Raw genomic sequence first — 16351 nt, forward strand, 5'->3', positions numbered from 1 at the left:
GTCTCCCCATCTAACCCAGGCAGCGCCCACACTCATATCACAGCTCATCTCACCACCTCCTACCTCACCTGCCCATCTGGCTTACCTCACGTTTTCAACCCAAACACACTGGCCTCCTTGTTATCCTCAAAAATGTCAAGCTCTGGGCCAGTGAAAGAAGTGCTTGCTCTGTGAGTATAAAGACCAGAGTTTGGATTCTCAGCACCCATGTAAATAGTAGGTAAGTAGGCTGCCACCTGTGATCCTAGCACTAGAGGCTGGATTGTAAGGCAAGCTGCGTAGCTGGTTTGGCAAGCTCTGGGTTCAAGTGAGACCTTGCCCCAGTAAATAAAGTGGAGAGTAATCATGGCAGACACCCAACATCAACCTCTGGTTTCCACATGCATGCACACAATCAAACACACCTATACATATGTGCACTCTCACAAAATATCAAGCTCCTTCCCTCTTATGGATCATTCAATTTTTCTTATGCTTCTTCCTAGAAAAAAATCTTAAATTGTGCTGACAACAAAATTGCTTACAGAGCTCATGAATCTCCTGATGTCAAGGATGCCCTATACCAACTAAGTCATTATTTCTGGAGGCTTCAGGATCAATATTTACAAACACACAAATAAACAAAAAAAACGGGAAAATATCTCCACAGGGAATTACAATGTATAGCTGCTCCTACTGTCCTGGATGAACATTTCTCACCTTGTACCTGGGATCAGCAACTGTAGCAGCACCTGGGGACATGTTAGACACGCAGACTCTTGGCTGGAGGTCTAGGTCAGAGCAGAGCACTTGCCTAGCATGTTAAAGGCTATGGGTTTGATCCCAGAACAAAGAAAAATGAAAAAAGCAGACACTCAGTCTCCATTTCAAAGTTACTTTGGGAGTAAGGTCTAGGAGCACATATTTGAACAAGTCCTCCAGGTGATTCATGCATACCCTGTTATGAGAACCACTGTCCTGCAACTTTGATACTCAGGATGTGTTCCACAGACCAGTATCATCGGCACATCCATGAAGCTTATCAGATGTGTAGAACCTCTAGTACCATCTGAGCAAGGATCTTCACTTCAACCAAGTCCTCAGTGACCCACTGTGGTGGTTTGATTCAGGTGTCCTCCACAAACTCATGTATTCTGAATGCTAGGTCTCCAGCTGATGGCAGTTTGGGAATTGGAGGTATGTTGTTGGGGAAAAGCTAATGGGTGTTACAGCCAGCTTCCCCTTGCCAGTGTTTGGCACACTCTCCTGTTGCTGTTGTTCACCTGATGTTGGCCACGTGGAGATGTCCAGTCTCTGCTCGTGCCACATTTTTCCCTACCTTCATGGAGCTTCCTTTAAAGTCTGTGAACCAAAATAAACCCTTTTATCCCTCCATCTGCTTTTGGTCAGGTGCTTGGTGCCAGCGATGAAAAAGTAATTACAACAGTAAAATTGGTACTAGAAGTGGGGTTATTGCTGCTAGAAACCTGACTGTGTGGCTTTTGGCCTTTTGGAACTGATTTGCAGGAGGAAAGAGGAAGGATTTGAAACCTTGATCTCAGAGACTTTGCAGTGCTGAAGGAAGAGTTTTATGGACCATTCTGGTCAAAGTTGAAAGATTTGAATGTAGTAAGAATCATGGACTATGAGGTTTGACTCATGAGGGGAAGAAAGAGCTTTGTCTGGACTGGGCTACAGGCAGTCTGTGTGAGTAATTTACTGCATCTTCCTATATCTTGAGAACTTTTTCAGGGTTGCATTGTGTAGAAATGGACTGGTGTGGGCAGAAGGATATGGCACAGAAAGAAATGAAATTTTTGGCCTGAAATTACTGCCTATTTAGCTGCAGTTGTTTGAGAGATTTCAGCTATGGAAATAGGTCCAGCTAATCTGCATTAGGACAGCAGAAAGAACATGGACTCTTTTGAAAGTAAGGGACCTGAGGGCTGAAGGAGTGTCCTGCTTTACAAAGTTGGCTTTATTCCCCCCCACCCCCAGATTAACAAAGTTGGTAGCCCACCTGGTACTATGGAGTATCTATAACAAGTGCTAGAAAGAGAAAGTCATTAGATTTACAACATGGTTTTGCATTTTGGAAATGGTCATGGGCAATGTGAGGCAACGTTGTTGGAAGTCCCTGTGTGCAGGCTCTATGGAGCCATGAGGATGAACCATGGTTTGCAATGGAAACCCAGTAGAGATGCCAGGATTACGGGGCAACTGCCAAAGAGAGCTGCCAGCTCAGGATGGACTTTGTTCCCTAGGCTGTGAGCTAGAGAGGTGGAACTGGAACTCCAGAGACTTGGCACTGGCTAGAATGATCAAACTTGGAGACCTGTCACAAATTAGAGTTGTCAAACTTGGAGTTGAAGAATTGATGTTTGCCATGTTTGTTTAAAATCTTGTATTAGTTCAGTTTTTATTTGTTATGCCTAATGCCCTCTTTTCAGTGTGAATGTTTATTCTGTGCCATTATGTTTTGGGTTTTTGTTTTGTTTGTTTACAGCTCAGTCAAGAGACCTTGGACTATAGGAATGTTTAAATAGCATTTGGAGTGATAAAATCTATAGGGACTTTTAAAGTTGAACTGAATGTATTGCATTTTACATAATGGATGCTCATCAATTTATGGGAGCCAGGGGCAGAATGTGGTGGTTTGAGTGAGATGTCCCCCATAAACTCATGTGTTCTGAATGCTAAATCCATACCTGGTGGCGCTTTGGTAATTGCAGCTTTACTGGAGGAGGTATGTTGCTGGGGGCAGGGATATGGATATATAGCCACTTTCCCCTTGCTGGAGTTCATCACACTCTCCTGCTCTGTTGTCTACCTGATGTTGGACAGGAGGTGATTCCAGCCTCTGCTCATGCCACATTTTCTCTTGCATCATCAAGTTTCCCCTTGAGTATATAAGCCAAAACAAATCCTTTCCTCTCGCAAGCTACTTTTGGTCAGGTGCTTTATCTCAGCAATATGAAGGTAACTGCAATATTCATGTACATGATGCATCAAGAAGCCTCTTCACTCAGGTTCAAGATGACCCAGAAACAGTAAGACTCTGGGAGCAGGAACCTGACCTACACCAGATCACAGTTCCTAGATATCATTTCACACCAAAGAAACAAGGCTCGCTTGATAAAAGGCTGATACCTTGACTGAGGCAGAGGAAGCACCAGATCAGTGTTTCACAAAGCAAGGAGACACTTTGAGAGTGAGGGCAACTGTAACAAAGACCCAGAAGCAAGTTCCAAGGGCTCTTGTTCACCTCATTTAAAATGAGTTTGGTAGTAGTAGACATAATCTATTGAATAAAACATAAATCCATGAGTTCATGGTTATATAAAGAAACACATGATTATATCAATAAATGTGAGAAGGTGTTACAGATGCTGCAGGAGAAAAGTCACCAGTGCTCTTGTGCAAGTGTGAACTCTGCTACAATACTGATCTGCCACGCAAGGTGTGCTCACTGATACAATGGTGGCATGAGTGTTATGGGAGTAACCAACTGCTCTGTGGTTGGATCTGAAGCCTACTCCAGAGGAGGGCATTCATGTCTGCTATCCTAAACCTGGACACAAGTCCTTTGGCAAATGGCTTCTGGGGAGAGGGAGCAACTTTCTGTCGTGGTGTATCCACTGGTAGGTTGCCCGTGCTCCAGTGATAAACCTCCTACCCATCACCTATGCTCTTTTAAGCAACCTTAATTTAACCCAGTGGGTCACATACACAAAGAGGCATGAAAGTAGGAAAGGGAGTAGTTGGGAAGAAGACAGAGCTCAGTGGAGATGGGAGAAGACAAGAGAGGGTAATGGAGGTAAATATGAGTGAAATACATTACACCCATGTATGATATTGTAAAAAAAATAAAAATATTAAAAAAGTAAATATGGGGGGAAAAACTATTTCTTTTTTTTTTCCCTTTGGCTATTTGAGGTAGGGTCTCACTCTAGCCCAGGCTGACCTGGAATTCACTATGTAGTCTCAGGGTGGCCTTGAACTCACAGAGATCTTCCTACCTCTCCCAAGTGCTGGGGTTAAAGGTGTGCACCATCATGCCTGGCCTATTTCTTATAGTAGAATACTAACTTTTGGAGTTTAGAAATGAGTTGTGTCCCCCAAACACTCATGTGCTGAAGGCTTGGTTGTCAGCCTGTGGTGCCCTTGGGAGGTGGTGGAACTTGAGAAGAGGGGGCCAGCCGGAGGAAGTTAGGCCATTGGGGGTGTGAAAGCAAGACAACCTTGGCCTATTTTCTTTCTTTTCTTCTCCACTGCCTTGCAGCAAATAGGTCTTCTCTGCAACATGCTTCTGCCACTAGCAAATGCTGCACCACAGGCCCAAAAGCAATGGATCCAAGTGACTATGGACTGAAACTTCCAAAATAACTAAAATGAATCTGTGTTCCTTAAAGGTGTCTATCTCAGGTGGTATTTTGTTTTGTTTTTGGTTTATTGAGGTAGGGTCTCACTCTAGCCCAGGGTAACCTGAAATTCACTATGTAGTCTCAGGCTGGCTTCAAATTCATGGTGATCCTCTTACCTCTGCCTCCCAAGTGCTTGGATTAAAGGCATGCACCACCACATCTGGCATCAGGTGTTTTGTCACAGTGAGAAAAAGCTGACGAAATAGAAGTTAAAGCAAATTGTCTATGAATAATAAAATGAGAGAGCATCAAAATATTTGTACTATAAAAGTAACAACTACTCACAAATGATTTATTAGTTACAAGTGTGAAAACAGTGACTTCATAGTGGAGGAATGTGGTGGAGAGCACCTGTAATGGTTTGAATCGGCTATCTCCCATGAACTCATGGGTTCTGAATGCTTGGTCCCCAACTAGTTGCAATTTGGGAGGTGGAGCCTTGCTAGAGGAGATGTGTCATGGGGTGGACCTTGTGATTTATTAGGCCTAGCTTGTCAGTGTTAGTCGGCCCACTCTCCTGCTGCTGCTTTCCACCAGCTGTGGCAAGGAGGTGTTGTTCAGCCTCTGCTCAAGTTTTTCCCTGCTGTCATGAAGTTTCCCCTCAAGACTGTAAACCAGAATAAATCCATTCCTCCCATCAGCTGCTTTTAGTTGGGTGTTTTGTGTCAGCAATGATAAGGTAACTACGACGCCATGGTTTAACCTCACAACCAATATTACCATCACTATACTCAGATGCACTGAGGATACAATACTACTTCAGTGGTCTTCCTGCCCAAAATGGCATTATCCTCAGGAACTATAGGCAAATTCAAACAGGGAAAAGGTTTCACAAAATAATTAGCCTGCCCTCTCAAAAGCACCACAGGGTCAAGAGAGAGAGAACAGTCAAGGAATAGTTTCAGATCAAAGCTGACCAAAGGGACAAGAGGGATGAATGTAATATGTGATACTAGAGCTGGAAAACTGTAATTTGAAAAGGTTATTGACTCCAAGAGATTCAAGATTAGATATTCACTGTGTTTACGTAAGACAGCTCTCCTTCCCATGAACTGCACACTTAAGTGTGTGGGTGGGAGTGTGTTTGCATTACAAGTGGTTCTGATAAAAGCATGTGCATAGCCAGAGAGGAGAGAGAATGGGTCAAAACATAAACATCCCATGAATCTAAGAGAGACTTTCTTGTACTATTCTTGGAGCTTTCTTATAAGTGTGAAGTTATATCAAAATGCATTTCCTTTTCTTGCAAAAGAAAATATATTGATGAGAGCAAACACCAAAATAGGCCAAGTGAGAAGCAGTGGCCTAGAACTGCCTCTTGCTTCTGAATTCAGGGTGGCTCTTGTCAGTCACTCAGGTCTCTACTCTGTGCCATGCTCACAGAGAGGTCCTCTCTACCCAGCTACTCATGTCGCCCACAACACCCCTAGTCCTCCTCCGCCACATCTCTATGGTGTCCTCACTGCACTGTGTAAAATTATGCTCAGATACACAGAATGTTTGTCTCCTTGTTTAGGATCTCTTTCTTCCAGAACGTAAACTTCCTAAGAATGGGGACAATTTCCCTATATATGTATCCTTTTGAAGGGCACCAAACAGCTAGCAGGAACTTCCTAGGTATTTGTGAGATGAATGAATGAATAAAATGACAAATCTACACCCCTGTGACTCAGTTTTCCTATCTGCAGATCCAATATCCAAACTCCCTCTTGGGCCTGACATTGAAGCAAGGAGTGTAAGGGAGTGGGAATTACAATGGAGTAACAGATGCTCTGCTATTCCACCCAGGCCAGTCCTGAGCTCTGGAGTTCAAGTGATCTGATCATCCTGCCTCATACTCCAAGTACCTGGGACCATAGTGCATGCCACCAGTCTTAGCTTGTCCTAGGCTTCAATTTACTATTTCTCATGTCACCCTCACCCTGATCTTGCAACAGTGCCAATAATGAGCAGATATGTGCTGAGTGCCTGATGCTAGCTAGGTACTGAGAAAACCCCTAAGGTTGATTAGGGTGCCAGGTTAGCAGGAGCTGGCTGAGAAAAGCCAAAAAGCTTCCCCAGCTCACCAGTGTCACACAGCAAGTACCAGTTGTGCTCTTTCCACTCCTGGTGACAAGGGACTCCAAAGACTGACAGTTGATAAGCCCTGGGGGGGGGGGCAGTGGCCTTCACGCCCACCTATGTCTAGAGGCCTTGCTGAACCTTCTTGGCAGAGAACAATAATGTGCTCCATGTTGGCCATTTCTGGTTGTGTTTCTTATTCTTCCATGGCCCCTTGGTCCTTCTTACTTAAGATAAGCGGGAGACTGTTCTGTTTCACTGGGAAAGGTTAAGTTCAACTCAACTTGAAAAGTAATCTAAGTTGGAGATGTGATCAAATCACCTCTCCAGAAACAAAGAACTGATGTGGCAAAAACAGAAAATAAAAACCCCACTTCAAAAATGTCTCAGGAAGAGACTGTATGTGAAGAATGAGAACAATATAAGGGAACTGGGAATTTCTTAAAAGATGCTTTATTTCTCTTCAGTTTATTGATCCTTTCCTGTCTGGAAGCTCTCTGCCAATCAATCACTCCGCTCATCACAAGGCCCTGCTTCCCTCTGTATATCTTTAGCCTCCTAAGCCCTGGGTAAGGACCACAGTAAATTTCCCTAGTTAGCCAGACAAATGTTTGTCTTGGGAGCTCAGTCACCATGCTGGGAGGTCTTGGATTCCTGGGATTTAGTGCATGCCTTGCCTCGGACTGACTAGGTGACCTCCGCTTCTCTCTGCCTGGGAGTCAGAGACTACACAAGGAAAACAACATTACAGAGTCATGTTTGCAGATTGCTCTGAGTTCCCTGCTGGAAATTGGAAGAGGGTACTTGGCCAAGGATATGATTTATCTGTGCCCATAAATGCTTCTTTTTCTGGAAGCCAGCTAATTAAGTTAGGAATTGGAAATGCATTCTCTGTGGGCAACTGCAACAGAGTCCTTACAGGAATGTGTAGACACATTAACAAAGTTTTGTTATTCTAGAGGGGAAAAAAAAAAGTCATATGGTCATAAAGTTCAGAGTAGGGGAGGGGATGCTCAAGAAGAAAGTGTTGTTCTCTGGAAGTATTGTTTACAGATGGTTAACCCAGGAGACAAGCTTTTCTTTTCATTGGATGGGTAAGACAGCCATGTGGATGATGAAAAGGCCCTGTGAGTGCCTATCCTCAAAAGTAAGTCAGAACAACAGACCTCTTGGTAGAGGGTGTGATGAAGTTCAGGTGATAGAAGAAGTTTCAACTAGGTGCCCCCCCCCCCCAACTCTGAGGCTCAGGGATCCCACTGTCATATACTCTTCTGACAGACAAGCAATGCTCAAGGACAAAGGGGAGGATCACAAGAATTTGAAAACTATGAGGTTCAAATCACACAACAAAAGCATGGCTTTTCCTGCTCTAACACAAGCATCAGAATGGAGATCACAGGAGAAAATGTTTCAGTCCAGTTCTACTGCTATTACAGAATGCCACAGACTGGGTAATTTATAACCACAAAAAAAGTTTGTTTGCTGGTTTCACACTAGAAAGTCAAAAATCATGGCACCAACATTTGATGAGGGTCTCCTTGCTGCATTTTAACATGGGACTAGGGCACCTGAGCATACCCACAGTGAGACTGAGGTCTCTAACAAGCCCAACCCTGTGATAACTTACCCACTCCCATTATAGCAGCATTAATCCCAGTCACCTTCTTAAGGTCCTATATCTCAGTCTTGTTGCAGTGGCAATTGAATTTTAGCATCAGTTTTGGAGTAGAAATCTAGACCATAGCAGGACACCATGTATTTAAAGAAACACTTTTAAACAGGAAAGGCTGTATGCACTGTGGAGCATGAAAGGAATTCTAGAAACCCCTGAGATCTCTCTGGTAGCTATCAGTCACAGGAAGCCCCATTACTGATGAGTGGAGAAGGAACCCAGCATTAGAAACCCAAAAAGGGTGAACACAGTGGTGGAAACTGGGAACAGTGAACTGGACGTGGTGGTTCTTGCCTATAATCCTGTCATCCTAGCACTCCAGAGGTGGAGATACAAGGATCATGAGTTCAAGGCCAGCATGAGCTACTTAACAAGCTCTAGTTCAGCCTAAGCCACATGGTGAGACCTGTCTCCAAAAAAAAAAAAAAAAAAATAGAGGAAAGATAAATTTGGGATGGTGTCAACTTTATCAGCTCAATAATAGCAGTTCCCAATTATTGGTTCATCCCCTCTGTACAGTAAAGTGTGCGGTTTAGAGAAGACACTGGATTCCCCTAGGGAGCCAGAATTCAAATTCAAGTCACTCTACTTTGAAATCCACATTCCCTCCAGTTTTTCAGTCTTCAATGAAAAGATGGGGCTGTCAACTTCATTTCTTGTACTGAGAAAAACTGAGCTCATAAAGGGAGATATAATAATGGACTAACCGAGTTCTGGTTGACACCAAATCTCAGCCTGGCATATTGTGAGGAAGCACTGTACACTGTAGAGTGCAAATGCTGGGCACTATTCATAGGGCACCCCAAATAATTAAACAAATATCCGACCCAACGACATGCCCTTTGCCCCATGCTTCAGTGCTTCTTGAAAACTCAAATGATAGAAAAATTCAATTTTAAGTGACAGTAGACTCTGAAGACTTCCATCAGGAATGAGTTTATGAAGCCAGGCATAGTGCCCTGTGTTTGTCACCCCAGCACTCAGGCTGCTGGGGCAAGAGGATTGCCACAGTTTGAGGACAGCCTGAGCTATAGCATGAGACCCTGTCTCAAAACAACAACAACAAAAATAATGAATCTGCGAATTCCTTATCTGTGGATACTTTTTATACTCAACAAAATAAGAGGATAAAGAAGCCTTCCTGAGCAGGGCCATATGGCACACTTTTTCATGATTACCTGTGGAGGCTGTTGTGGAATTAACTTCTTCCTCTGGCATGACTGGTGGAGCATGTTGGCTCATTTTGCTTTTCCTGCAGTCAACATGTACAGCAGCAGGCATTTGATTTTCTGGGTCTAGTTCTCTCTCTGAGGGCTCAAGCCTTTTTGATATTGTAACTATAAGGTTCTGGAGTGACCAAGATCATGGAAACTACTCTGAGGCTGACCAAGGTCATGGAAACCACTCTGAGGCAAAGATGGAAGCTTTTATTCAGGAAAAGCATGAGCTGCCAGGACTGACTCTCAAGAGCTGAGCACAGCCAACCTGAGATTCCAGATAGTGGGCTTTATAAGGCTTCTTCAGTTGGGGGAAGGTGAGGAAGGGGAAAAATTTAAATAAAAGTTTCTTTAGGGGAGATTTAAGATAGACAGGGTATGAACCAGACAAGATGAGGGGGCAGGAAATCATGACCTGGGTGGTGGGCGTTGTTAGGCAAGGAAAGGGTAATGGTTGGGCAGTTTCTTGAGGAATGTGCATGACCCACTTCCTTGTGTCTGTCACCACATGGTGAGTCCATTTTGGGAGCCTGTCCCAACCTAACAGTAACTCTTGAGTCTGTAAGGTGCTTTCCTCAAGCTGTGAGTTTCCAACTTCATAATGTAACCCAGACTTTAGTGGGATAGGACAGGTATCCTACGTATCCTCAAGTTTCTAAAGAGGGAAAGTCATGTCGAGGTTGGTTATAGTTCAGTCCTGCCCAGCATGAAGTTCATTGAGTGTCATATTTACTGGAGTCCCCCATCTTTCCCACATGGGCAACTGAACTGCATAGACTGATGGTGACAGCCTTATTGCTGTTTTCAGGATTCTCGGTGTCATTTTACATCTCATTGTCTCAAGTCAAAATAATACACTTTCAATTGAGGCTTTTCCAAGTTGAAAGAGATGCTACAGATCCCTGAACCTAACTTTTCCCAAAGTCTGTTTGTTAGACACTTCCCAAGATATAGTCCCCAGCAAGGGATCCTTTGCCCTAAGTTTGGGGACTGCAGTGTCCCCTATCTCCTTATGAATTACACCCTGAAAGGACAATGGCCAATCTGGTACTCTGATGAGTCACCCTGGTATTCCCAACATCACTGCACTGGTGGACCTGGGGGAGAGGGAGACTTATTTTTAAAATGAAAGTCCTTTTGGCCATCAGTTCTCATCAACTATCTCGTTTGAGGCAGGGTCTCTCATTGTTCATTATTCACTGTTGCATTTACTCAGCAGGCTAGCTGGTCCCTGATCTTCTGGGAAATTCTCCTGTCCCTGTCTCATATTTGGCCATTGGTGTGCTGTGATCACAGATGCCTCTCAGGGTTTCAGTCTTTTATATGGGGTCTGGAGATTCTAACTCAAGTGCTTACCATTTGCATGCAAGCGCTTTATCCACTGAGCCATCTCTTCTACACTTGCTTGTTTTCCCTCTTCCTTCCTTCTTTCTTCCTTCCTTCCCTTCCCTTCCCTTCCCTTCCCTTCCCTTCCCTTCCCTTCCCTTCCCTTCCCTTCCCTTCCCTTCCCTTCCCTTCCCTTCCCTTCCCTTCCCTTCCCTTCCCTTCCCTTCCCTTCCCTTCCCTTCCCTTCCCTTCCCCTTCCTTCCTTCCTTCCTTCCTTCCTTCCTTCCTTCCTTCCTTCCTTCCTTCCTTCCTTCCTTCCTTCCTTCCTTCTTCTCTCTCTTTCTTCTGAAAAATGCCCACTGGAAAATAACTTGGGAGCTATCACTCTAATCAGACCACCATCACATCACACTGCTGCATATGGCAAGTGACAGCAGCGAGGGCAAGGCAGTGACCTGGAGCTGTATAGTTAACAGACAACCTGCGCCTGGAACTCTGTGTTTCTGACCTCAGGATCCCGGTGCTTATCAGCTGCCCCTCCCAGGTAAAACTGTAAACAGCTATTAGCAAGATAACTGAGATAGCTGGGTGGTAAAGTGCCTTTTGACCCAAGTTTCATCTGAAGGCTATTGTACTGAAAAAGATTAATTGTGAAACCCCAATTTCAGTTCCTCCTGGGTGATCTTTCCAGCTCTAAGGACAGACACTTGACCTCTGCCCAGCTGCAGACTGCTTCCCACAAAGCAGCTTTGAAGAGTTGGAATAGGGGAAGATGGAAGGGCCAGTGACAGGGCTAAGAAGCCATCACCACAGCCCATAATAAGTCAGGCCTGTTCTGAGTAGGACAGGACACCACACAGGTGAAACATCAGGTATAAATCCAGCCCCATCATGGCATGTGTGCTCTTAGACAAGAAACTTGATCTCTCAGAGCCCCAGTTTCCCAGTGTGAGAAAGGGCTAAGAGGACTGGAGAGATGGCTTAGTGATTAAGGAGCTTGCCTGCGAAGCCTAAGGACCCAGGTTCAATTCCCCAGAACCCATGTAAGCCAGATGCACAAGGTGGCACATATGTCTGGAGTTTGTTTGCAGTGGCTGGAGACACCGGCATGCCCATTCTCTCTCATAAATGAACAAATAAATAAATATATATTAAAAAAAAAAAAAAGAAAAAGGGTAATGAAAGTACTTACATGTTCCTGGCACTGTGCTCTTAGAGAATTTTGTGTCATGGTCCCCTCACATGGAACATTGGGAAATAAAAACAGTACTGCCTTCCTTAGAAGGAGGTATTTGACAAGAGAAAGAAAGACTCTAAAAATCAGGAAACATCAAAGGCAACAATAGGCAACACCAAAGTACAGTTTATTTGAGAATGGCAAAGCCAACCAAGAATATATCATTCAAGGGCTGGAGAGATGGCTTAGCGGTTAAGCGCTTGCCTGTGAAGCCTAAGGACCCCGGTTCGAGGCTCGGTTCCCCAGGTCCCATGTTAGCCAGATGCACAAGGGGGCGCACGCATCTGGAGTTCGTTTGCAGAGGCTGGAAACCCTGGCGCGCCCATTCTCTCTCTCTCCCTCTATCTGTCTTTCTCTCAGTGTCTGTCGCTCTCAAATAAATAAATAAATAATTTTTTTTAAAAAAGAATATATCATTCAAATGTAATACATCACCTTTCTTGACATGGAAGGTGAGGTTAGCACTTCCAGAGCAGGCTTGCGTCTTTGGCTTTGTGTAAGTAGGCCCTGTTACCTTTTGGGATGGCTTTCAGCCTCACCAGTGCCGAGTGTCCACCTTGATTCCTCCCGGTTGCTCTGTGGACTGCTAGGCTGCTTGGTCGCTGGATCTGGTGAGGAGATTTTCAAACGTTGTACGGGGCTGGCTCTCATCACCCCGGGGAGGTTCGGGTAGGCAGCTCAGGAGGTGCGTGTTTGGTCTGTGTGTGACAGGAAGACCAGAATGGAGGTGGTTACTTGGGTGAACATTAGTGACAAGTTACTCAAGCCTTCATCACGAAGGTAAATAAGAGGTATTTTAACAACTTTTTATCGACAACTTCCATAAATATAGACAATAAGCCAGGACCCTAATCCTCTTGCTTCACCTTACCTCCCCGCCCCCAATCTCCCTCCCATTGAATCCCTTCTTTCCAGTTTTCATGTTATCAGTTTCTTCTTTTTCTTTTCTTGCCCTCCTATTATGCAGGTGGCATCAGCCTCCGTGAGATCATGAAGACCAAGGTGGCTTTTTTTTTCTTCCAAAGACTCTCACTAAGTTGTTCAGGCTGGCCTCAAACTTGTCCCCCATGGGCTGAGAGAGGCCGTATTTTTCCTGAAAATGGAGGCAAAGAGAAGTTATGGGAGATGAATAGACTATATTAACCTGGACTTTTTCATTAGCAATTCACAACAACAACAAAAAGCCAGAGATCTCACTGCAGGTGTGGGCGTGTCTAGGAGTCCAGGTAGCACTGCCAGGAATCTGTCTGCTCCGTTCTCTGCTGCTGACCCCTGAGCCAGGCTCTCCCCTCCTGCCGGCAAGATGGCTGCAGCAGCACCAATTGGACATTCTGCTGCTTAGCCATACAGCTCTTTCTCAAAGGTCCAGTGACAATCCTCAGAGCCATTATGCTCAGCCTGGCCCACATCACATGCCCCTTCCAATTTCCTGGGCTCATTAGCCAGACTGTTGTCATTTGTTTCCTCCTGAATATGAAGCCAACTTGGTCTCCTGCCTAGCATTTCCTCCTGTTTCCTTCATTCCTAACTCTTGTCCAATTGCTGCTCTCCCGTTTCCCATCACACCTCATTCAGCCCGGGCAAGAAGTAGCCCGTGCCAGGAGCCTGTGAATTAGGGTTGGAAAGGGTGAAAAGAAGCCAGTTCAGATAAAGGGAGGCAGCATTCTGTGGAAACAGTATGGTGGGAGACTTTTCATCTTACATGCCAATCATAGCAGTGCCCCTTGTCCATGGTAGTACCATCTAAGAACCAGTGACTGCCTAAACTTAGACAATACCAAACCCTGTATATGCTGAGTTCCCTCTCATGCATACCTGGGAGGAAGTTTCATTTGAAAATTAGGCAAAGTAAGAGATTAGAACAGTGGTAATTAATAAAATAAACCAATTATGACAATATAACATAATAAAAGATGTGCAAATGTGTTCTCTCTCTAATATCTTATTGCACTGTAGATCTTGGCAATCTCAGAATCTAATTTTTTTTTCTTTCTCTGTTAAATTGGGAATATAAACTGCCCTTCTCACTTAGAGAAGGTGCTTTATAACTTCTTTGCTTGTACAACTTGCCAGCATTTCTACTTGGTACTCTGAGGCCATTCTGAAGTAAAATAGGGGTGACTTGAATACCAGCACCATGACATCATCACGGCCTGCTATGCACCATAGCTGCTCAGTGGCCTACAGGTAGCATATACAATGTGGCTGCTCTGGACAAAAGCATGATTCATGTTTAGGGAGGGACAGAGCATGACAGTGTGAGATTACCTCATGTTTGTTACAAAGAGTAGCATGTAATTAAAATTATGAATGTTTGTTTCTAGAATTTTTTATTTAATATTTTCAAATCTCAGCAAATTAATCTCCAGACAATGGGGGATAACTACAAGATGAACACTGGCTGCTACCTAAGGACTGCCTCAAAGGGTATGCTAAAACTAAGTCAGAGCCGGGCGTGGGGGCGCACACCTTTAATTCCAGCACTCGGGAGGCAGAGGTAGGAGGATTGCCTGAGTTTGAGGACATCCTGAGACTACATAGTGAATTCCAGGTCAGCCTGAGCTAGAGTGAGACCTTGCCTCGAAAAACCAAAGAATAAAAAAATAAAACTAAAAACAAGTTCAGATTCAGAGGGAAAAGAAGAAGAAGCCTTGGTTGATGAATTATGTCTGTCTGGACCCCTGAAGCAAGTAATGCGGGAGACATGCCAAATATTTGCCAAATTTCATTACAGAAAGATCATGGAGTACAACTACTCAGTTTTGGGCAACTCCACTTCTTAGGCCTGTGATCACAGAGCAGTTATACAGGTTTGTAAGTAGCAGTGGCCCTATCTGCATGGTGAGGCCATTTATCCTAAAGAATAAAAGACGGGCTGGAGAGATGGCTCAGTAGTTAAAGGCACTTGCTTACAAAGCCTGTTCACCAGGGTTCAATTTCCCACTACCTGTGTAAAACCAGATGCACAAAGTGGCATGTGGGCCTGGAGTTGCCTGGAATAGCAAGAGGCCTTGGCATGCCCATTCTCTGTCTCTCTCTCTTTCTTACACACATACAAAAATGAATAAATTTAAATATTTAAAATAAATAAATAGAAGCCAGCATAGTGGCTCACACCTTTAATCTCAGCACTTGGAAGGCAGAAGTAGGAGTATCACCATGATTTCTATGTTCTTTTTTTTAAAAAAAAAATTAATAGGGCTGGAGGGATGGCTTAGTGGTTAAGGTGCTTGCCTGCAAAGCCAAAGGACCCAGGTTCAATTCCCCAGAACTCACATAACCAGATGCACAAGGGACACATGCATCTGGAGTTTGTTTGCAGTGGCTGGAGGCCCTGGTGTGCCCATTCTCTCTCTTTCTCTTTCTCTCTCTCCCCCCTCCCTCTATCAAATAAATAAAGAAAGAAAAACAAAATATTTTTTAAAAAATTAATTTTATTCCTGAAACAAATCCTACCTGCTTATGGGGTGCAATCTTTTTGGTGTTGTTCTTTTGGGGTTTTTTTTTTTTGAGGTAGGATCTCACTCTAGCTCACGCTAGCCTCAAACTCACAGCAATCCTCCTACTTCAGCCTCCTGAGGGCTGCGATTAAATGCGCCACTTTGTGCATCTGCTTTTACGTGGGCACTGGAATATCGAAGTTAGGTCATTAGGGTTTGTAGTAATTGCCTTAACCTCTATGCCATCTTTCTTGCCCGATACAATCTTTTTACTATGCTCCTGAAACCCATTTACTTGTAATTTGTGGAAGATTTTTGTATCTTTTAATTCATAGAAATATCAGTGTGTAGTTTTCTTGTGATATTTGTGTCTGGCTTTGGTATCAGAGTAATTCCCACTTTATAGTTTTCTTCAGCTCTTTGAATTTAAGCTGATTGATCATCTTTATGGTTTTGTTTACTAAGTCCAAAGCCTTCCTCCTCTCATGGATTTTTCCTTTCTTGGAGATAGGGTGTTGCTGTTCCAGCTGAAGCTGGCCTCAAACCTCAAACTCTTGCTCCTCGTGACTCAGCCTCTCCCGTGCTGAGATGCCAGGCCTGAACCACCACACCCCAGACACACATTGACTATTACTTTCTTTTCCCAAATAGGGTTTCATGTATCTTAGGCTGGGCTCAAACTAACTATATAGCCAAGGATAACCTTGAACTTCTGATTCTCCTGTTTCCACCTCTCACGCATGTGCTAGGATCAAAGGCCTGTGTCTCCACGCCCTGTGCCGGAAGTTCCAGGGATCAAACCTGGGACCTCATGTGTGCTACGCAATCATTCTAGCAACTGAGCTGCCCTCTCCCCCTCCCCCAGCCCCACATGGACCATTTCTATTAATTTTTGCATATGGGCCATAGATTCTTATTTTGTTCCATGACTCATAATATTTTATTGAAAATGATATTTTAGTATTATAATGTCACAACCCTGAAAATCATATTCT

The sequence above is a fragment of the Jaculus jaculus genome, chromosome 6 (genome assembly GCF_020740685.1).
Source record: "Jaculus jaculus isolate mJacJac1 chromosome 6, mJacJac1.mat.Y.cur, whole genome shotgun sequence".
NCBI lineage: Eukaryota > Metazoa > Chordata > Mammalia > Rodentia > Dipodidae > Jaculus > Jaculus jaculus.